The sequence below is a fragment of the Aethalodelphis obliquidens genome, unplaced genomic scaffold, assembly GCF_003676395.1.
Source record: "Aethalodelphis obliquidens isolate GAN/ISIS:26980383/991018 unplaced genomic scaffold, ASM367639v1 scaffold14, whole genome shotgun sequence".
NCBI lineage: Eukaryota > Metazoa > Chordata > Mammalia > Artiodactyla > Delphinidae > Aethalodelphis > Aethalodelphis obliquidens.
Window position 1 is genome coordinate 13,286,098 of NW_020837958.1, and position 22,535 is coordinate 13,308,632.

A 22,535-nucleotide genomic window follows, 5' to 3' on the forward strand; every position below is an offset into this window, starting at 1 on the left:
CAACTGGACGTGAATCAAGAATGTTTTCCGTTAAGCCCTCTGGTCTCCAGTAAATCTCCTGTATCATGTAATAAAGGAAAGATTCCAAGTTCCTCCCTCCAAGAGACCCAATGGGCAACATTAACGTTTGGAGGCCACTTTCAGATTCAGGGTGGAGCCTTTCTGGAGGGTGTTCGTTATGATGGGGTTGCCAGGAGGACAGAGGGGTCATCGGCCCGGCACCCAAGGATCTCATTGCCCACGTGGGAAGAGTATAACCTGTCAGGAAGACCACAAAAAAGGAGCTCTGCAAGAGAACTGTTTAACCAGCTCTCTGGCACCGACTCACATGAAGGCTGGTAGTTCAACTTGGAAGAGATCCACCCCAAACTGGGTTCAAATCCTGACACTGCCACTCACTCCAGGTTACACAGCTAGTTCGTTTCTTACCCTCTCTGACACTCAGCCTTCTCCTTGATGGGATGACAGTAACATCAGGGTTTGTGGGACTGTGAAATGAGACAAGCTATGTCAAACACTTGATACAGTGTTTGGCACTTAATCAGAGCCAATAAGTATTGCATACTCATTAGGTGGCCGATCTACTTCAGCTAAATTAATTCTCACAAAGGTGCTATGGAGTGGGCACTATTGCCAAACCCACTTTAGAGACAAGGAAACTGAGGCACAAAGAGGTTAAATAGTGTATCTAAAGTCACCCAAGTGGGAGAGTCAGGGTTCTAACATCTGCGCTATGCTGCCAATTATGTGGGGTTCCGGGTAAATTCATTCTTATTTGGATAAACCAAACTGACCCATAACACCATTAACTTTACCTGTATTTTTCACTAAGCCTCACATCAAGGAAAACAGATCTTTCTAGTAAAATCGCCCTGGGCCTGAGATAAATAGCTTCTTGGTTTGCTCCAGTCACTTCGAGAGTGAGAGAAAAGCACGGCGTCTGCTGAGAGTACGGCACTGTGTAATCTTTACCCAACTCACCATTATGTGCACGTGTCCAAATTTTCCTAAGAGGTGAGTGAGGGTGGGGATATTACACAGCCGACTAGCCATGGAGCTGAGTGACAAGACGTGTTCAACCTGGAATCCACAAGTTGGTCTTCAAGGGTCTATAAACCTGGGAAATTATACTCAAGACTGTGTGTGTACGTATATACGTGTCCACATGCTTGTGTGCACGTGTGTGTGTGTCGGTGTTTGGCTAGAGACAGCATCCCTCAGTTTCCATTAGCTCCTCAAAGATGTCTGTGACAGAAACAGGTAAAGAATTACAAGAAATGATTATCTTTAAGGTCTCTTCAGTAATTAGAAATTCCAGGATTCTGGAATTTTGGAACTTCCTTGTGGGCTTCGTGACAGCAGGGACTGCATCTCTCCTTCAGCATCTCCAGGGCCCTGTGCAGCACCACACAGAGTAGGCACATGTGGGACAAATGAATGAATGAATGAATGTTCTCCCCCACACACAGGACAAGCAGACGTGTAGGATGCAAACAGAACACGCCTCGGGTCCACTCCCCACGTCACGTCTAAAAGAATCACCAGCTGGGCCTGGTTGAGAATTCCCTAGCAGACACTTCAAATGTTTAAATGTTTTTAATCCGAAGCATTTGCTTCTGAGAACCTCTGCTGTTTTCCCTGAAAGCAAATGTTTCAGAGACCAACTTTCAGCTTGGCAACTGGCGTTGTCTGCCTGGACTTTGCGCTGTCATCTCAGAGACGAGCACAGCCTTTTCACATCGTGTCGTAGGGCCCCTTCTGAGGCCGGATCTCCTGAGACAGGAATGACAGACACAGTGCGTCCCATGTGAAGACCACAGGAGATGATCTACCATCACGCTGTGCCCAGAGACTCTCAATTCTCTGAACCAGACTTCTCCAGACGGTCCAAAATGAATTACTGTATTTTCCAACAGGCACCGCCTAGATGTGCCTGGCTCCTTTTGTCATCTCCTCAGGAGGGATGAGGCAGAATTAGATTTTTTTCTGATTTGGTCCCAGAGTAGCTATGTGTCTGGGAAAGTTGGTTTTCTTGAAGATGGGAATAAGGCCAGTTCCTGAGACCCAAGGACTTGTGCAACTCCCACGGCCATGAGAACAACTGCAAACATTCACCTAGTGCCTAATCAGGCCCATATGAGGTTTCCAACATTTTACACCTAAAAATTCATTTAATTCTCACAACAGTGGTATGTGGTAGGCACTTTCGTTATCCCCATCTGATGCAGGAGGTAACTGATTCTTTGAGAAGACATGAATGACCTGAGCTAGGGGCTAGCGGACCTGGCTGCAGGCTGGGCAGTCCAGCTGGTCGTACTGCAGTGTTAAGTGGCACCCCGTGGGTGGGACAGACGCTAAACTACAGGAAACCCTCTTCTCCATGTGGTTTCTAAAGTGCAGAGAGGTGAGCATTAAAAGAGAACTCTGCAGAGAGGAACTTGAGCTTGTTCAATATTATTAAATATTAATAAGCTCAAATATTATTTTAAGATCACAGGTCTCTTGATTCTGGACCAAAGGCTTAACAGGGCAGGGCCCTTTGCTCAAGAGCTTGGGAAAACTTAGATGGGAAAACCTGCCCTAGTGGAACTGCCACCCTCTCCCCAAGGCAAAGATTCCGAGGTCTCTGTGTTCGCTGGCTTTCCCCCAACAGAGGTCTGGCTTCCTCTCTCTCATTCTACCTGTGCTCTTCCCGAGATCCCCCTGGGGATCAGAGACCCCCCAACCCCAGCTTCAGCCTCAGGCCTCTTCTGTCCTTTACAGCCTGAGGGCTCTGGCCAAGGCCAGGCAGAACAGAATGAAGACAGGTTGGCCCAGGGCTGGGATGCCAGACCACAGGCTGTCCTTGTGACATTCTGAGATGTCTGTTGCCCAGCCCCCAAACCTCAACAGACCAGGCCCTTCAAGCTGGAGCCTGGCACTCCAGGCTCACTGCATCCGACTCCGTCGAGCCCCTGGAGTCAGTCACATGCAAGCCTCCTGGGGAGAGGTGGCCAGAAGCACCAGCGAGCTCTCCACATTTTTCATCTTTCTAGTGTTTATCATGAAGCAGCCGGGATTCGCTTTCTGTCCTCTGATTTGCTGAGCTCATGTCTGAAAAAGATTATGCCACCTCACAAAACTAACGGAAATGATCCTCATCAGAACTAGGGAGAGACCGATAAGGTCAATTGTTCTTTAAAGCATTATTGCTAATTGGATCATCTGCGTTTAAAGCGAGGAGGAACAATGGCCAGCCAGCATCAAAAATTCTCTTGAGATGCAAGAGAAAACAAAAATCCACAATGACTGAGCGTGGTCCCCCAGCCAGCTGTGAGAAAAGCAGGACCTCCGGGGTCCATAACTGCTAGATTCCTGACTACTGGACTGCTTTTATAAGAGGCCTGAGCAAGCCGTTCCAATAAAGCCACAGTCCACTGTCTTAATGGGACATGAAGAAGCCATTCTCTTCTTCATTGTGATTGTTTGATGTCTTCAAAGCCCAGAAGTTTCCATCTGGGAGTCTTCCTAGCTATTATAGCCCCTGCTGCCACCCAGGCCTGCCAGTTCAGCAGGCTGGCAGCCTTCCTGCCGCCCCACATCTCTCGCCCCCATCCCCTGATGCCCATGTGATGAGCGCCTGGTGAAAGGGTCTATTGTTCAGCATCCCATTCTGAACACGGCCAAAATCACACTCAGTGGCCGAATCGCCTTTGGCTGCCTCGGGCCATAAATCTTGAAGGACTCAGTCTCTCCCCGAATTGCCCTGGAGGCGGGTGAGGGTTTAATGAGCAGAGAAAATAGTCATACACCATCATACCGAGAGAATTTCCTCCAGAATGTGTCCTGGGTTGTTTTCAACTGAGCGATTCATCCCTTGGCACTTAGAAGGGAAATGCACCCCAACTTCTTGGTGCTGGCTATATCCCCTGACCTCTCAGCCTTTGTGTCCAAGGAGCCTGTCATGGCAGCCAACAAGGGCCCATCACATCCACTCTGTCAGAGAAGAGTCCAAGGGTTCTCTCAGCCACTACACTGGCCCTTCAGTCTAGGCCTCCAAAGAACCAATCCAACGAAGCTCTTGGCTTGTTTGTACAGAGTCTGAAGAAAGACCCCCACCCCTGCCTCCTGGTGGAGTAATGGGAACTGGGGGAGGGGAGAGGGTGGGAAGGTCTGGTTAGGCCCCCATTCCCGATCCTGGATCCAACAGTCTTTCTGGCAAAGGAAAGTGTGTCCCAGAACTGTTACCTCAGTACCCAACTCTGTGAGGCCATTGGTCTTTGGTGAGCGAGTCTCCGGGAAGACAGCTGAGGGAGAGAAACCACAGTGTGTGCCCCTGCGTGTTGCCATGGCGACCGGGAAATGTTTGGCTTTGGGCCTGAGACCTTGTTTTCTTCTTTTTTGGACCATATCTGTTTAGCAGACTGGCTAGCACAAACCCAGGATGTGGTAAATGAAATGAAAAAGCATCTCAGGGGCCCACATGGGGTTTTTCCTGTTGCAAGTAGAAAAAAAAGAGGTCCTACTTTTTGTTTCATAGTTAGATTTTTTTGGGGGGGAGCTAATTACAGTTATAACACCTAGCTCAGGTACAGCTTTGGCTCAGGTCTGTGGCTGGATCTGTGACGAACTGGCTGATTTTAATCTGAGGGAAGGATGTCATGAGAGCTGAGGTGGGCTGACACTGTTATTCACAAGTAATAGCTGCATCTCGCGGTGGTTAGTGAGCCACTGACACGCTGATGAGCCATGGGTCCCCACCTGGGAGAAGGACAAACAGTTCTAGCCTGACTCCTGTTCATTATATGCTGTGTGATGTTGAATAAGTCACTCTAGATCTCTGGTTCACACCTAGCCTTCCTAACTCCCAGGATGAAGCAGGAAGTTAGGAAATGCTTGAAGCTGGTGGGATAAAGCGGGGAGGAGTTATATGCACACCTGGGACAGTATGAACATCTCAGAAAGCTTCCCAAAAATCTAGTATTCTCCAACCCCAGCAGAACAGGTGGATCAAAGTACAAGTGTCAGTCATAGTGCCATGGGGGAACTTTCCATCTCCAATTATGAAGCATTTCCACATCCAAAAGCAGCCCCATGAGGCCCATCAGGTAGGTACTATGGCCCCATTTTACAGATGAAGAAACAAAGGAGCAAGAGATTCAGAGACTCCAAAGTCTTACAGAGTTTGAATAAAACCCAGACTTCAACTCAGATTTTCAAGGTCTTCTGAGTTTCCCCATTACCCGTGGTGCTGCCCTTTCCATCTTGGGTGTCAGCAAGCAAAGGGGAAAAGTGACAGCACTCAGACAGAAGAGAGTGGTTTTTATACTTTTCTTCCCCTCCCCCTCCCAGTGATGTCTTAGGCAGAACCACAATATTTAGGATAGGGGAAAGCAGAGCTGCTCCCGTGGGAGCAGGAGTGAGGGTGGAGACCCCAGAGCCTCGATCCTCCAGCTGCTCATTCTTGCCCAGCCTCCACCCCACCCCACCAACGGTCCTGACACCCTCCACAATGCTTTAGGAGGCTGCGTGGAACACTCTGGAAACCACCGCAGTAGGGGCCAATCATAACAATGATAACCACCCCTTGGCAAGGCTTGCGATGTGCCAGGGGCTTCAAAGCATCCTAAGACGTTTAGTTGCCCCATGTGACAGCTGTGAAAGCAGAGGGTCAGAGCGCTAAGTACTTAGCAGCTCAAAGGCTGCAGCCCAAATGAAATGCATTGTATAAAAATGCTTCACAAGTGATACAGGCTTAGCATGTTTTTTTTTTCCTGTCAGTCTCAAGAATAAAAATACCTTGCAATGTAAAGTTCCCCTTAAAGGTTGTCCCTGGCTCACCCTGTGGAGAGGAGATAGCAAAGTCTGCTTTTCCAATCCTAACCTACAGGGATGGGGGCTGGAGAGCAATGGACTCGAGAGGATTTATAGATCCAGAAACTGAGGTGAGGCTGTTGTCCTTCAAGGTAGAGCCATCCAGATGGAGGGGAACAAAAGGCCACCACCAACTCCCACAGAGTCCGGCATCACCACACAGTCCAGGGTACCCCCAGCTCGGATTTGATTTTCTCTTCCCTATCTCTTTTAGCATCCTTTCAAGTGATGAAGACAAGATTCTGGAATTTATGGAGCTGCTATCGTGTCAGACATTAGTCTAGGTGTGGTAACAGGTGTCGTACCGCGCGATCTCCAGAGCAGCTTTGAGAGGTCAAATCATCAATCCCATTTTGCAGATGAAACAAGTGAGGTCCAGATCACAACTGACTCAACATTTGCTGTGAAAGTGGCAGGGCCATGAGTCAAACGCTGGGATGATATCTGTCGTCTGACGTGAGTTAGCCCAGATGTTTACCAAAGCCACCCCCCTCTGCTTGGGGCACACAGATTCTCACACTGGAGGCTAGAAATGAAAGGACCCTGTGGGGTGTGGTTGGGACAGGTCCTACTGCTGAGCCTCTGGCTGGGCTCCCCAGAAATATTACCATAGATGGAGTACCTACTCCACACTGATTATCTCATTTAATCCCCACAATAAATGTATGAGATAAGGACTATTATTGACATCAGACCTTATTACAGATAAGAAAACTACAGTTTAGAGAGGTTAAGAAACTTGGTCTTTTCCTATTCATTTATTTATATAATTAAATGTAAGTTGCCTTTATAAGTTATTTTAACTATGTCATAAATATGTAATTGTTGGCATTTTACTTGTTTTCCTTATTTCTGAATTTTAGTCCTTGGAATAAAGACTCTTATTATAATGTCAAAAAAAAAGAAAGGAACTTGTCCAAGTTTGCACCGTTAGGGGGTCAGGCAGCCTGGCCCCTCTCTCTTAAATGCCACACGAATGCCTCTCTCATCACTTAATTTCAGGAGATCCCAGGTGAATTGCAGGATAATGCCTCTTGCCAGATAGTTTGAGCATCTACCGGCTTTGTATTTGCTAGTGTCATGCCAATAGAGTTGGTGGATGGTGACTGCTGTCTCCTCCAATGGGGTAACTAACAGACCCAAGGAGATGGGGACATTTTCATAGAGAAGTGAGTCCTGCACTGGGACTTAACAGCCCTGTGCCCTAGGCAGGGGTGACCGTCTCAGGATCACAGCGAGAGGAAAAGGTTGAGGAATGGCTTGGATTTCCGCCTGGCTTCGATAGTAACTCGCTACCTCTTCTCTTTCCATGACAGATGGTACCTAGTTCAGACACCCCTTAGATTGATGGTTTTTATCCTCTTTCCCCCATGGTACCACTTCAAAGTCACAGGAGGGACCATGTCAGTCACACTCCGATGGGCACCAGGTACCTTGCCATCCCTAGTGGCCTCTTTCCCTGTCACTCAAAAAATCTTACCCAAATGCAAATGAGTGAGCATGCAAATTCTTCTAGGAATAGCCATGAGTTTGCTGCAGTTTATAAGAGAAGAAAGTCATTCATAAGCCTTGGCACCTGGTTGTCAGTAGCCCTGTACTTACAATTTACCTACTACCAATCCTGACCTTCACGTGGATTGAGATAGAACAAGAACCATGCCTTTAGGTCACCCCTTTCCTCTTCAAATGCACCAGCAGTGAAGTGATGTAGCTGCAAATGCATTTGTTTACAACAACAAGTATCATAAGTGACCAAGGAGAGTTCTAGATTTTCACTGATTCCGAATTAGGAGGGCTCAGAAATCATCAGGTCGTATTTTAATGACTCAATCGCTCTCTTTTCTCATAGACTCTCTCTCTCTCTCTCTCTCTCCCCCCATCAGATGCTAAAGTGAAGAGGGGTGTGAGTGCTCATGTGAGTAACAGGCCCCTTCCCAGTCCCTTATTTATTCTCCAGATGCTTTTAAGAGTAATACAAATGTTTCAAAGCAGAAACCCTATCGAGGGAGAGGCTGGATTGAGGGGATAGTTTTTAAAAATCTGGGCCAAAAGATTTCCAGGATCAGTACCGTACCAATTGCCCTGTGAGCTAAGAGCTTGTAATTCACACCTCTTCCTGAGCTTTCAATCTCTGAAATCTCACCTGTAACCACAGATGCCAGTTGCAAACGCCAGGCTCCAGAGAACACGTTTCTGACAAGCTTTTTTAAATCTGACTCAAGCCACAGGGTTTGGACCAAAACCTTTACCATTTCATGTGTAGCCGGAGCGGGCCAAGCATAACTTCCTGCTTTTAAGAACACGGCTCACGCAAAAAGCCAGGAGGCTTGGAATGGAGGAAGCTACAAATGATCCTTCTGTGAAGTTGTCAAAGAAAATAAGATCTTGATTTTCCTTCAACTAAAGAGCCATCGAACATGGCAAGAGACCACACCTGGGTGAAGGCCTAAGCTGCTTTCAGCCCGGACACTCGAGAGGCATCCTGGAAGCAGCAGGATAGGCACAACAGGGCAGGGCCTCCTCCTATGAAATCCGTGCCTCCCAAATTGGTCTTCTTAGGGCGTGGCGCAAGGCATCCGTTCAAAGCACCCTCTAGAAGATGTGAGTGTTACGTACCAGATATGAACCTGGGTGCTGAGGGGACATACGAGGTCCCTGCCCTGAAAGAGCTTATGCTCTAGTGTGGGGAAACAGACGATATACAGGGAAATGATTAGCATATAAATAAGGCAATTTCGGGAGCGATAGTGCTACACAAAAATAAAAGGGGAACAGGCTGCCTTTTCGGGCAGTCTGTGTGGTCTGAGGCACACTCTTCTATGAACTTATGGGCATATTTTCCCTACTTATTATGGAGCTCTTGGTGAGATCAGATACATGGCGAAAGGAAATACCCCCCCACACACACATACACACACAGAGATTAAATCAGATTTGGAATTCATTGCCTTCCAGGGTCCATAACGAGATGTCCTTAGCATGTGGACTTAGTAGGGTAAACAAGGGAGACTTGGAAGGCAAAGGTATGGCGACCAAACGACCCGGCTTTGTGGATAAGAGTTCCATTTGAGTCATAAGCTGGGTACAGAGTTGATGGAAGATGGCTCTGTCTGCCCCTTCTGGGTCTTGGCCTGAACTTCAAGGAGGCAAATCCAACAGCGTGACAGAGCAGCCCGTCAGGGTGCAACTGTGATGTGTCCACTCACCAGCCCTCTGAAGGCTTACAAGGATCTCCTGGCATCTTCAGCCTCCCTTAGTTTATAGTTACTAAGGTGACAGAGCAATTACCCCTATGCTATTGTAAGATGACACAGCGGCCAAGGTCATAGTCTTTCATATCAGAAAGACTTGGGTCCAAGCCCCAGCTTGGGCTCCTGTGGAATGTTGGGCACACCATGTTTTCTTAACCTTTCAGCCTCATTAGTAAAGTGAAGGCAATACCTGCGTCATGGGGTGCTTTTAAGGTGTCAGTGGGGAAATGCACCTGCAACACGTAGCAAAGTACCTGACGCTTAGCAAAGTGGCTGGGACTTGATCGATAGTAGGCAATCATCTCAAAGATTAAGTGTCTGTAAGGCTACTTAATCATAAAGGGCCTCCCACTCTGACAATTCTTGATTAACTGGTCAGCCATTCACTGTATCACTGGTAGTAGCCACTCAAGACCTCCAGTTAGCAGCCAGAAGCCTAATTGTACGATACATGAGCTCCTACTCTATATAATACATATGCTAGATAGATAGATAGATAGGTAGATAGATGATAGATAGGTAGGTAGATAGGAAGGAAGGAAGAAAGAAAAAAAGAAAGAGAGGAAGGAAGAAGGAAAGAGATAGATGAATGGGTGGATGGATAGACAGATGGATAGACAGACAGACACTATCTATAAAACATTATTCTAGGAAGAAGTATGCCTCAAGTGATACTAACCCACATAATCAAAATGGGTTCCACTGGGATTATGCCTTGTTCATCCTTATATCCACGATGTCTGATACACAGTATGGTGCCCAATAGATGTCTCTTTAGTTTTGTGGGAAACGCATTAGAGTCCAGTGACCTGGGATCTAGAGTTGGACTTCTTACTGAGAAGCTGTCAGTACTTATCAGTACGGCTTCAGTTTCTTTATCAGAGCAGGAAGAAGTTGGCTTTGGTGGTGTCTAGGTCCCTGGCCAACCTAACGCTCTGCCTCTGGAAGTCTATGTTTCTTTTAAACTTGTTCTCTAAACACTCCAGGAACCCGAGTGGCTCCCTCCTGCCTGCAGGGTTGTGGCACATCCCTCTGGAATCAAGGCAGTGGTGGTGTGATGGAGGCGTCACGCAGGCTGGAGTGGCCAGCAAAAAGAAACAATAGACAAGAGTGTTACCAGCATCCTTCTATCCAATTATAACAGCTAAATGCCTTCCAGCACACAGAGACTACAACCTGCCCCATCCAAGCTGGAGGGAGAGAATGGTTTCAATTAAGGGAAGCATAGCAGGATGGCTGATCTCCTTAGAGAGACTACTCCTAAATTACCACCAACAGCCCCAGCGCTCCCTGCAGTGAATTTCAGCAACACGGGCCAATGCAAACCATTCTTTAGTTGTGAGACAATCCTCAAGTGAGGTGCTTCTCGGCAGCTCCCCCCTGCACAACTGGAAGTGGAGACGCCCACCCCCAGTTGGCTCCCTGATCGTTGGTGGTCTCGGAGGTCCCACTGCCAATGGGAAGAGCCAAGAGGGAAGTTCCCTTCACCTGTTTTCCCGAAGATAACTCTCGGTAGTACTGAATTGTTGCAAGGTCCTTCATTGTCAAGGAGCCAGAAGAATCCAGATTCTCAGGAAAAGGAGATGCCTTGAATTTTCAAGGCCTCCAGTTCTGGAGATGGAAGGACAGGATGGGTCCCATAAAGCTGAATGGGACGCTGGTGTGATGCGGGAGGGAGAGGATTGAGTTCCAGCCCCACCACGTGAGAGCGGAGCCTTCTTGGACAAGTTACTTCATCTTTGCGAGCCTCAGTTTCTCAGCCTGTAAAATGACTCTAAGGCAATTCAGTCATTTATTTATTCAGTGGATATCTGATATTTGCTGGGTACCGCCAAGAGAGGTTTATGGGAGTTAGATAATAAACTCAAGGGAAACACCAGCGCTGCATGGTTCATAAAAGGTGCTTAATTTTCCTTCTCCCACAGGAAGATAAAACCCTGGACGACGAGTCACAGCTCTCCCAGATACCAGGGGGACCCCTCGGTTCTAATTTATAATGTATTTACACCACGAGCAATCATCTGTGTTTCGATCATCTTCTGTTTCAGCCCAAACAACAGTCTGCAACCACACTCCTATGAAATTAAAAGCAAAATGAGAACCTGACATGAAGGCAAACACTCCTATTAAAAGGTGCAAAAGTTTTAGCCACTTCTGAGGTGTGGCTGGGAGAGGCCAGATGTTCCTTTCTTTAGAGGTGAAAAGAACTGAGCAGTTAGAGACAATTCAAGGTATTTGGGGAGATAAGAGGATTGAACACCCCAATGATTGATGGGTGGGCACTTCATGTACTCAAAAGCTAGTCCCCTCCACACCTCCACAACCAGGAAATTCTAAGCCCGGGCTTCTGGGGAGGAAGTGGGCTTTGGGAAACTTCAAAATTTCCAGAATGAGAAGAAAGCTACTGCATTAACTTGCCCCTAAGGGTCTTTCTATACTCTGAGACCAGGGAACTGTACTGTAAAGAAATACTTCTACCCAAGAGGGAGGAAAATACCATTTCCTCCTCCAGCCTCACTGCCGATTGCCAGCACTGAGGGCAGGAAGAGGCAGATCCTGCTGAGACAAGCAGCCCAGGAGACTGCCTGTCATCGTGCAAGTAACGACAGGACCCGGAGCGTGTTTCCCCACTCGCTTCCACCAGCTTCTGCAATAGCCAAGCTTCCCGGAACATCCTATGCCGCCTTATCTGCCTGGCAACAGTTGTGCCAGTAAGCACGGGGGTGCCAGCGCTTCGGTGTGCCCTCCCCCCAAATTAAATGAGATCTTATTGGCTAATGTTTTGCCCAGAAATGGAATGAAAATCTTCCAAAGGCAGCTGGAAGCATGTCTCAAGTGCAGCAGGAACAGAGTTTGGGCTGAATGGGGAAGGGAGAGGTCCCAGGTCTGATACTTACAGTGATCTCAATGATTACTGAGGATGCTTTTTGCTCCCTGTCAGTCATTCCGCACACGATCACAGTTGGTCCTGACACAACCCTGCACGTAGGTATTATTACTCCATTTTAAAGATGAGGAAATTGAGGCTCAGGGTGTTAAGTCAATTGCTTACGGCCACAGAACTGATGAGGGACAGGACTCGAACCCAGGTTTAACTCCAGGACCCAGACTGCTTGCTGAGAGCCGGAGATACCAGACTTCGATCCCCCTCGTGCATCCCTGACCCCTGTACTTAGCCCAGAGGCTAAACTATGTAGGATGATGAGTAAACACTCTCTAATCCAGCCTTTAGAGGAAGGTAGAAAACCTGACTTTGACAGACACTATTCCCTGGTGGCCTATTTCTAAATGTCTTCCAGGGGGTCTGGGGAGCTCATTTGGAGAAGAAACTTGAATGCGTCTTCCAAAGGTTTTAACAATGCAAACAATGCAGAATACAGAAGTAGCTGCTGACTTCAGCCTTCCAAACAATACAAAGAACAGGAAGCTCAAAGGGATAATAGGGTACCTTTCCTCTACCCTGAGAAACAGTCCTTAAGGAAGGCTGGAGATTATCTGATGATACTTATTTGAAAGGAAAGAGAGCTGCCCCGAACATGTTCCAGAAGCGAGCCACAGGGAGCCCCTCCCTCTGCCCCCAGGAAGAAGAGTCTAGAATATCCAAGGCTTGCCTTCCCAAACCTTGCCCCATCTCTTCTAGCCCTCAGCAGAACATGTTTCCTCCTTGTCCTTCACATCCATGAAATATTGCACATACTCAGCCTCTGTTTGGTACCTTTGCAGGAAACCGTGGAAGAGACTGTCTCTTAGGTGACGCCAGCCAAGGAAGAGGAATGGAAATTGGGGTGGTGCATGGCCATAAAGGGAGGAGAAAAGATGTGGTCTGCTTGCTGACCCTCATTTGCTTTTTAAGCACCTGCCTCTTTTTCCAATAGACAGATATAGATAGATAGATAGATAGATAGATAGATGAAAGATACATGGATACATACACCTATAAAGTTGTTTTTTTTAATTGAATTTGGACATCACGGCCTGAATCCACCATGGTAAGCCACAATCCCACAAATCCAACCAAACATTCAAGTGGACACCGGCCTTCAGAAAAGAGAAGACCAATCCCAAGTTTATTCATTCAACAAGGTTTCATTCAGTGCCCCCATGGGCACTGTGCTAGGCACTGGGATCAGGGCATTGAAAAAGGTCAGCAAGGTCACTGTGCCAAAGGAGATTATGGTCCAGAGGAGAAGACAGACACTCAACAAGTCAACAACACAGCACAGTAGACGTTGTAACAGAAGTGCAAGGTGCTGAGCACTTAGTCTAAAGGGAAGCCTTTCCTCCCCAAGGCCTTTGCTGGACCCAAGAGATGCCTCAGAGAACTGAGAACTGAAGGATGGACTGGGAACTAGCAGACCAGGCTCAGCGGGCCTCACAGTCAGGAAATTCACCCTCAAAATAAAGCATAAATCATTTCAGTTTGATAGAATCCATTTCCTCAAGCTCTTTCATCATTAGATTTTGAGAAGGAGAGGCCCCCTTCCCATGTAAGAAAAAATCACATTCTTGAGGTCCACATTAAACATCCCCTGGCTTTCTCTTCCCTGGATTCAGTCTTTATAAATCCTTTAATGATATTTAAGTGATAAAAAGGAATGGAAAAAAATTTTTAAATCCTGAGTTTCCCTCGGTGCTGTTACATTCATGAGCTAACTGCACATGGAGGCAGGGCCCTGGCCCAGAAAACCCACCTGTCCACCTTTGGGCTTATTAAATGTTGAGATGTTGGGCCCTTGAACTCTGGATTCAAAGAAACTATTAGGAAAGAGTTTTCCTGCTTATGAAAGAGCAATTATTAATATAAAATTCAATAGTCAATTCTAGACTCCCTGAAAGCAAGTCAGATCCATTGGGAGCCAACATAGTGTGGTGGTGTGGACATCAACTCTGTGGGTGGACAGCTAGGGTTCAAATCCTGAATCTGTACTAATTAGCTCTATGACCCTGGGAAAGTCATTAAACTTCCCTCCTCTACAGGAGTGTAATAATGCTAGCCACGAGGTTAATATGAGGGCTGGATTAGATAATGGAGCTGAAAACACTTCACACACATTAAAACACTCCAGGAGTGTAGTTTTTGAAAAGGGAAGCAGGCTCTCTCCTTTGGGGGTCATCAACTCATAATTTACAGGAAGACATGCTCTTCCAAGGTCACAGTAATTCTTTTTAAATGGATCACTACAGACTAGTGGTCCTCAGGCATAATGTGGCTCCAGCAGTGCTGAGATGGGTTGCAATAATGAGTTCCTAATAATAAAGTGCTCAAGTGTGCAAAGATGGACTGTTTCTTATAAATTGTAACAGATTTAAGGTTATTCCCTGATATTCTTTTTTTGGAGAGAGAAAAGGATAAAGTTATAGCTATTGTGACTGAGTATAAACCCAGATCATCTAAGCCTCAAACTGTAGTGTGTCCCCCATGTGAACTTCGTCTGTGAGGCATGTCTTCTTAGGATAAGGTTGAGGGTGTGGCTTAGAAACACAAGAACTTAGCTTTGCCTTTTTTCTTTTGCCTACATAGAATCTCAAACCACAACTCTACCAGTTGCATAGACTCCCTTTAGGGCCTTACTCGTTATAACAGACATCGTTACCAATGCAATAAAATTCTTCTAATTGCAACCCGATTTTGTTCCAAATCTCAAACTTGTGCTTCAGGGGAGGCAAGGCCCCAACTCCTAGCTCAATTGGGTAGATCATGACTGGTCTAAGTCCAAGCACTGCGGTCAGAGTTCTCCTTGCCAGCGATTGGTTCCGTGTGGGCATTCCAGGCAATGGGACCCCATTCTTCCAAAGAGAAGTCAATTAAGAACTTCTAGAAAAGCCATTCCTCCATTTCTCTAGAAGAGATGTTTATGAATAAGCATCCTTCTGGTGCTGGATAATGATTTTGTTTTTCCATTGGATGCCTGGAACTGTAGGAGTCAATTTGGGACCATGAAGGAGGCTAAACTAAAGAAAGACACTGTGAGGGGCAGAGTGGGAAGCTGGAAGAAAACCGGGTCTTTGATAACAACATTGAGCTTCTGGAATCATCCTACTTCCATACTTCTTGTTATGGGAGATAATGTTTTTGAGGGTTGATTATTCTTTACTTACAGAGATACCCAGCTGACATGAACTGATGTGGGTATACCAAGAAATATGTGACAGATAACAATTACATGGGGGGCTACACATCATGGTGTGATGCATAGATGGGGTGTGGCTTATGTTCAATCATGATAGCTCTAACTCCACCCTTATCTCTCCAACCCAAGAAAGCACATCTGAATAAAAGGGAAAGGACGTTATCATCATCACTGGTTGGGGTGGGGGGGATAAACTTGAACCTGTTCTTGTTTATAAGACACAGTTGTTTATAACTGACCACTTGGATTGCCGGTGCCTATATTCTACCAATTGATAAATAAGTGATGTTTTGTGTTTTTGTTTTTGTTTTTTTCTCACCACATCTATCTCACTCTCCTGATAGAGTCCACTCTGGTCACCTCCAAGTAGTTAGCCACCAACAAAGGAAATAAAAGAGTGAGGCCCCTGTAGTCAGATGGTTGGACATCTGAATCCCAGGGCTCTTGCCTGATCCTCCTGCCTGGACCCAGGAGATGCACCTGTATGGCTGCTGGAAGTCATCCTATAAACCCCCCACTTCCTACACATCAATAGACCCTGAGCCCGAGCTCTAGCCACTAAAGTGCTTAAAACAAGACCAAGAAACTTCCAATAAAATGGGCCAATAAATTTGACCCTAAACCGAGGCTTAACGCTCAAGATTCCTAAGTAAATTATGAATATTTCTCCCATGGAAAAATGACACTTTTGGTTTCCCAGAGTTTGGGTTCCTTTTCTCCCCCAACATGTGCTTCTAAAAGCTTGAGTCAGCTTGGAGCTTCCCATGGTTCTCTTCCCACCACTGTCTTTTGCAGGGCAGGTAGGATAAACTGGCTGCTTTCAGAATCTTGAGGAATAAAACTTGCTTTTCTGGCTCTCTTACTCAGATGACCCACGTGAGAGGCAGCTAGACTAGGAGCTGCCTTGGCTAGAGCTGCTATGAGGAGCTTTGACCCCACCCACCAAACTGTCCCCCGGTTCTGAGAGCTGGTGGGGTTGAGAAGTCCAACAGGTAGGCCTCCCAAGGAACCGTGGGGATCCTGGAAACATAGTCACTGCTATCCACTGAGAAGTCTTGAGAAGTCTTCCCTGATGCTCTGGATCAGCTGAGGACTCCCTGTTACCAGCTCTCACGAGCTCCGGCTTCTCCTTCCTAGCTCTGATCACAAGTATAATTAAATAAGGGCATAATTAGTTGTTTACTGTGTCTTCCCAGATAGCTGGTAAGTTCCATCAGAGCAGACGCTGTGCCTCTCATTTAAAGTTGTATCCCCAGCCCCTGGCAGAGTGCCTGGCACATACTGGTATTCCATAAATATGTGTTAAGTGAACACATGGATCATTTGGAAACCAATGATTGATCAGAGAGGCTGGGCAAGAGCAATGCCAGGTTATGCAGGGCCTTCTGGTTTCCAAAGGCTCATTGAGTCAAAAAGGATCAAAACGAACACCAAATATGGATGTACAAGATACTACACAGGAAACCAGATCCAGGTACAATGAAGACCCCAGCAGAGTGTAAACACCTACACTGTTTCCCATTGGGTCCCCAAAACCCAGGACCATTGTATCTTCCTCTCTGTCACTCCAAGTCTTCTTGCCCTGGTCAGCCACTGTCCTCCTGTTTAGTGCCCTTTCCTCTATCATCTGAAAGTATGAAATGGAGAGAGTACTGGATTGAGGTTCAGAAACCAGAGTTTTGACTCGAACTGGTTGTATGACCTTGGGCAAGTCACGTGCAGTCTTTGAGACATCCTTCCCTTGTTTGTCCAATAAAACTAGCGGGCTATACAATTTCTAGCACTTTCTCCCAACCTGACATGCCATCATCATGGGCTTTGTGTCACCAGCTCATGAAAACTTCTCACTTAGGGCCCTTTCTCCCTTTCTCCTTTTTTTCCCTCTTTGGATCCATACTTCGACCCAGCTCAGTCTTGCACCTAAGCCCTAGCAAAGCATCTGAAAGCCCTCCTGCCCCTGCCTCCAGCACTCTTATTGAGTTACCCCAGTAAGGGGATTGTGACTCAACTTGGCAGGGTACCCCAGTCCCCTGCAGGCTGGCTGCCTCCGCCTGTCTCTGGAAACGGCAGGACCAAGAACCTGAGCACATCGCAGGGCCCCCTAGATAAGCACTGCCCAGGAGGGGATGGCAGCTCGCAGGAGGTGGGTGTGCATTCTGAAGAATACAGTTTCAATGACTGGGGTCAACTAGCAACAGGAGACAGAGATAAAGGTGAAAGTGACTTCAGGTAATAATAGAACCTTGTAGTTCTACATCATGTGCTTCTGCCTACCAGTACAAAACACTTTCACACCAGCAGGCAAAGGTGGAGAGGTCTAGGGGAAGCAGACAGATGATTATCCCTGGGTGGGTCGCACACTGTATTGAAGCATTAGACAGATAAAGCCAGTAGCCCAAGGTCACACAATTAGGCTTTGACACAGTGGGAATTAGAGCAGAGTGTCCTAATCTCACCCAGGGCCTCTTTCTAGTAGACTCCTGATGGAGCCTTTTGTTTATACCTTGGTTCTACCTTATCTTACCTGCCCAGGTAGTGAGCTTGCTTTTTCCCTTGGGGATGAACAGTGGGAAACTCGAGCAGCCCAGAGTGGGTTGACCAGCCTGAGTTTAGAATCCAGCCTTCTTGACTTGGATTCTACCAGCAGGACCCAGGAAGGCCAGCCTGTGGAATGCTGCTACTGTTTGCATTTGGGAAGCACAGAAGAGCCCCAGTGGCAGCTGAGAATGCAGAGGCTCCAGGGCTGATAAAAGTTGTAATTAACGTGCATATACGATCTTTTCATCTTCAAAGGCTTTAACTCATATGAGCTAGTTATGCCACCTATCACCCCCATGGCTGAGGAATCATTTTTGTCGTCTCAGTTTGCAGATGGAGAAGCTGATGCGTGAAGGAGCTCTTTGCCAGGAAGTCTGGCCCTGATTCAAAGAGAGGAAATTCCTTGCTCCCAGCATCTTGGGGTAATGGTAAAACAGAGTGTGAATTAATCATAAGAGAAGGCTCAAGGGACCAAACTCCTCTGGGTGAGAGACTGCATTTATACTGTTCTGGAAGGAGGTGGAGTTTATGGTATGGCTAGCTGACTAGATTCAACTCCCAGAGTTACACAGAACTATCATAAATGTAGACTAGAAAAGCCTACTGCTCTACTGTGGGGATGTCCATGTGATACAAGGGGGTCAAATCCTCCATATTGTGCCCATGGCAGACATCACTAATGGATCACAGCACCCTCTGTGGCTGAGCCAAGGTTTGGCTTCTTAGCACAGCCCCGCAGGCAGCCTCTAGCAATCAATGGAAAATGGTACAGGAGCTGAAATCTGTTTGTTATTGCTGCCTGCCATACAGTCTGTTTGGGATTCTCTTAAATTGCCAAAAGTTGCCAAAGTTTTATCTCAACCAATGTTGGAGCTGGCCTTTTTTCTGAACTCTGTCCAGCACAGTCTAAAGAGGGTATCATGAGAACTTCTAAGTCTCTGGGGCAGCATAACTGGATCTCATAGATGTTGCCACTGTTACATGATCACCTGGAATCTGTCCAACCTCACCCCTCACTGCTCTTCAACATGGCATCTCTTATTCAGGTGGACGGAGCCCCCTCCTGACCCCGATCAAGCCGTACTTATTTCTCTGACTTTAAACTTTCAGCTGATCCTTTACACTTCTCTGGGTTGCTCTCTTCTCTCTGTCCATCTTCTTTCCCACGCTCAGTTCATCCTCAAACTTTACTCCTTCCATGAAGCCATCCTATACAACTGCCGCTCAGAGAGGTCTGCTTTCTTGTATAATTAATTACTTCACTTGTTTACTTTTTCTTTCACCAAACGGTAAACTCTCTGAGGACAGAAACTAGATCTTCCACATCCCTCACTTCTTTCCACAAAGGATTCTTTCCAATCACATGATAGTTTTCAGTGCATTGATGGGTGAGTGTATACCCATTTTACAACTGGGGAAACAGAGGCAACCAATAAAGGAAGAACCTTGCCCACAGTCATCCTGTGACTAAGACAGAGAAATGTTGAGCCTCTGCTGGCCACATGTGGTTCTCACTTCTCCTAGAATGCAGTGTCTGGGGGACTGGCTGGAGATACAGATGACTGAATGGTACCCAGTAATCACCGAGGGCACTGCCTACTACAGGAGAACTAAACCCAGCCTGGTGTTGTATTTCAACTTCTGGTTAGTGGATTCCAGATGGATATGGGCATACCCAGGATGGACCGTGATCTCACAAGGATTTTCAGTGACTGATAGAAGGTCAGACCCCAACAGGGCATTTAGTCTCAGACCCACCACTCTGACAAACTCCTAAGTAACACAGTCTTCATAACTTCCTTTTTCTTTTCTTTCTTTTCTTTTTTTTTCCCCACTGAGCAGGAAGAGTTTCTCTGGTCTCATGAAAAAGAAAGAAATATCTTAGTAGGAGTCTGGAAGTTTCTCTGTAGAAGAAGCAACTCACCATCTCAAAGGTCTGCCTTGCCCTGTGCCTTGGTATCTAGATGTTTGTTTGCTTTTGTTTGCCTTTTTTTTTTTCCAGATTCCCATGGCTGTCCTAGTTACTTTCCCTAGGATACTAGAGCTTGCCCTCTAAGCACTGCTTTGGCTGAATATTAGGGTTCATTTTGCACCAACATGTTGCAGGGTTCCCTTGAGGGAAGCTGAGAAATCCAATGTGTTCATGGAGCTTTGAGAGTGAGGGACACAGTCTTTTCTCTTCTTCAGGGGTTTACTGCTCTGACCTCTTGAAGCAATGTTTTTTCAAAGAATATTGCATCCAGATCCTGTGGCTTATCCCAGGGCTAACTTCCTGCAGTTTTAGCTGTGTGACTGACGCCTGTTGCTAACCTCTCTGGCTTAAACTTCATCTGCTCACCCGCAGGTGGTCGGGAGGATTCGGGGAGGTCCTCTGAGCAAAGCACCTTGGCCTAGGAGTCCTTCTTGCCCATTGGAGTTTAGAGTGTAACTGGGTCCGTATGCTTGTTGTTTCTGGTGTGGATTAATAATTCACTTCTGACATTTAATACAAACCAGGCATCGCTTTTGTGTGCTGGGGGCACTGTGGGGGACTGCATTATAGTTGTGTTATTCTTTCCATTAAGTCTTATGAGGCTTAGGTGTTTGTGGGCCCACAGAACGGTGGGTTTATAGAACATGAGGCCTGGAAAGGACTGCACAGGTCAACTAGAATCCTGCTGTCTCATCTCACACATGGAAAACTGGAGGCAAATAGGAAGCAGAATGATTGGTTTGGCATCACATAGTGAATCAGTAACAGAGAGGAACTAAAATATCATAGTCATTTCTATTCTTGAGGCACCTTCGGTGTACTAGACACTTAGCTCTAAACACTATGAGCTAAACATTGTTATAGACACTTAATGTGTGCAGTGCTGGAGCTCACACTGCTCTTAAGGGGCGGGGAGGAGAATCAACCTGTTTTACAGCCCTTCTTCCTTCCACATGGCCCTCCTCCAAAGCCAACCTCCTAACTCCCATACCACCATACGAAATAGCTGGTTTGGTATGGAAGGTCTCTAAACCATTGAAAGAAAGAACTCCTCCCATTTTTCCCTTTTAACTTAGTGACGGAAAAGCCAAATGCTTTTCTCTGAGTGTTCTTGAGAACATGATTTTGAAGCTTGGGGTTCTTTCTACATGAGGCCGGATTTGGAGGGCAGTGCTGGGGCTGAGAGGCAGACAGACTTCTAAGAAATCAAGATCCCTTGGGCTTCCCTGGTGGCGCAGTGGTTGAGAGTCCGCCTGCTGATGCAGGGGACATGGGTTCGTGCCCTGGTCCAGGAAGATCCCACATGCCGCAGAGCAGCTGGGCCCGTGAGCCACGGCCACTGAGCCTGCGCGTCCGGAGCCTGTGCTCCGCAACGGGAGAGGCCACAACAGTGAGAGGCCCGCGTACCGCAAAAAAAAAAAAAAAAAAAATCAAGATCCCTGGTTTACTGGACAAAACCCAGTGAGCTCTAAACTTCCTCTGCCTTGCCTGACATGTCAAACTCGAAGAAGGATACACTCAAATTAGAGAGCATGCAGAGAAAAGTGATTTCAAGGAGATGTGAGTACATGAGCCACTAGGAAAAAAATAATAAAAAGATTTCTATAGATCAGAAAGATAAAAAAGGATGAAAAAAAATTAGCCAGAACCTATAAAAAATCACAGAAGGGAAATGATAAAGATGGCTTTGCTAGTCAAATCTAGAAACTTCACTCATTCAGTCAGCCACCCAATATGTGTTGAACGTCTACTGTAATTGAGGAACGACAGCTGGGGACCACATCAATACAAAGTTGTACATAATGTACATAATTCATAAGCTTTCCCCTAAGAAGCTTCTAGGATCACCTGTGAAAGAGAACAGAGCATCATGATACAGCTCAGAGGCATCCCCTGAACTTCTTTTTAGATGGAAATATGCTTGCGGGGTTTTTATGAATTATCAGGGAGAAGCAGTTAGTAGACAACCGGAGAAGGTAAAAGTCACTTTGGGAAGTCTAGAGGGATGTACCTGACCTCTAAGGTTGACCTTGGGAAGATAACTAGTGCCATCACAGAGGATCCACTGCAAAGACGAACTTCTGGGCAGGAGATTTCTACAGCAGTATTACTTCTCTCTCCAAACTCTGATTTGCGTCTATGTGACCAACACGCTGGTGGGTACCTGAACCCTTGTCCACCCCTTGCAGGGAAGTGTGGCCCTGAAACTCACTGGTGGCTGCGGGGCTGACTCAGTGACGTCAGCTGGTCTCCGGCAGACTGTAAGATGGTACTCGGCTCTGCTGGAATCTGCTTCGTGGACTGGACACATTCAACAATGGCAATATTTGTGACTGGTGTATAGTATTTATGCCATTTAATACTTTTGGAGCCAGGGGCCTGGGCAGAAATGACCTTCTAGGTCAGAGGCAGGAGACCAGGTCCGAGCAGCATGGAATTGTTAATTTCTCCCTAGCATCTCAATTTCCATAATGGTGAACACTTGTGAAGAGGTCTTACCATCCTCACTCTAATATCTTGGTGGGTTCTCTTTGAGAGAGGATGTAGAAAAAGATGCTGCCTAGATCCACTACTGGTATGTGGTTTCTTCTGGAAGGCACTACAGACCCGCTCAAGTGCAAAAAGATGTGCTGAAATTGGAACAGATGGGGATCTGTGATGAGTTTCTGCCCCCAGGCCAAAGGCGCAGGTCCCTTCCTGCAGACTGAGTCAGACATTTCCAGGGGGCTTTGCCTCCTTCCTTCCAGGATGGATTGTTTCTCAGACAGGGCACCCAGAGGCAACGCTACC

At 46.7% G+C, this 22,535-nt stretch overlaps 1 protein-coding gene and 1 long non-coding RNA gene across 20 annotated transcripts in view; both read right to left on the reverse strand.

Moving 5' to 3' along the window:
- CD44 (CD44 molecule (IN blood group)) overlaps nucleotides 1–22,535 on the reverse strand; it is an 86,738-nt gene that overhangs the window by 56,161 nt on the left and 8,042 nt on the right. The gene's annotated exons all lie outside the window — the stretch shown is intronic.
- LOC113624831 (uncharacterized) lies at nucleotides 561–21,049 on the reverse strand. The gene is made up of 2 exons (XR_003434474.1): nucleotides 12,002–21,049; nucleotides 561–11,179 (listed from the first exon to the last, which is right to left on the reverse strand). It is a non-coding gene; the product is annotated as an uncharacterized LOC113624831 (long non-coding RNA).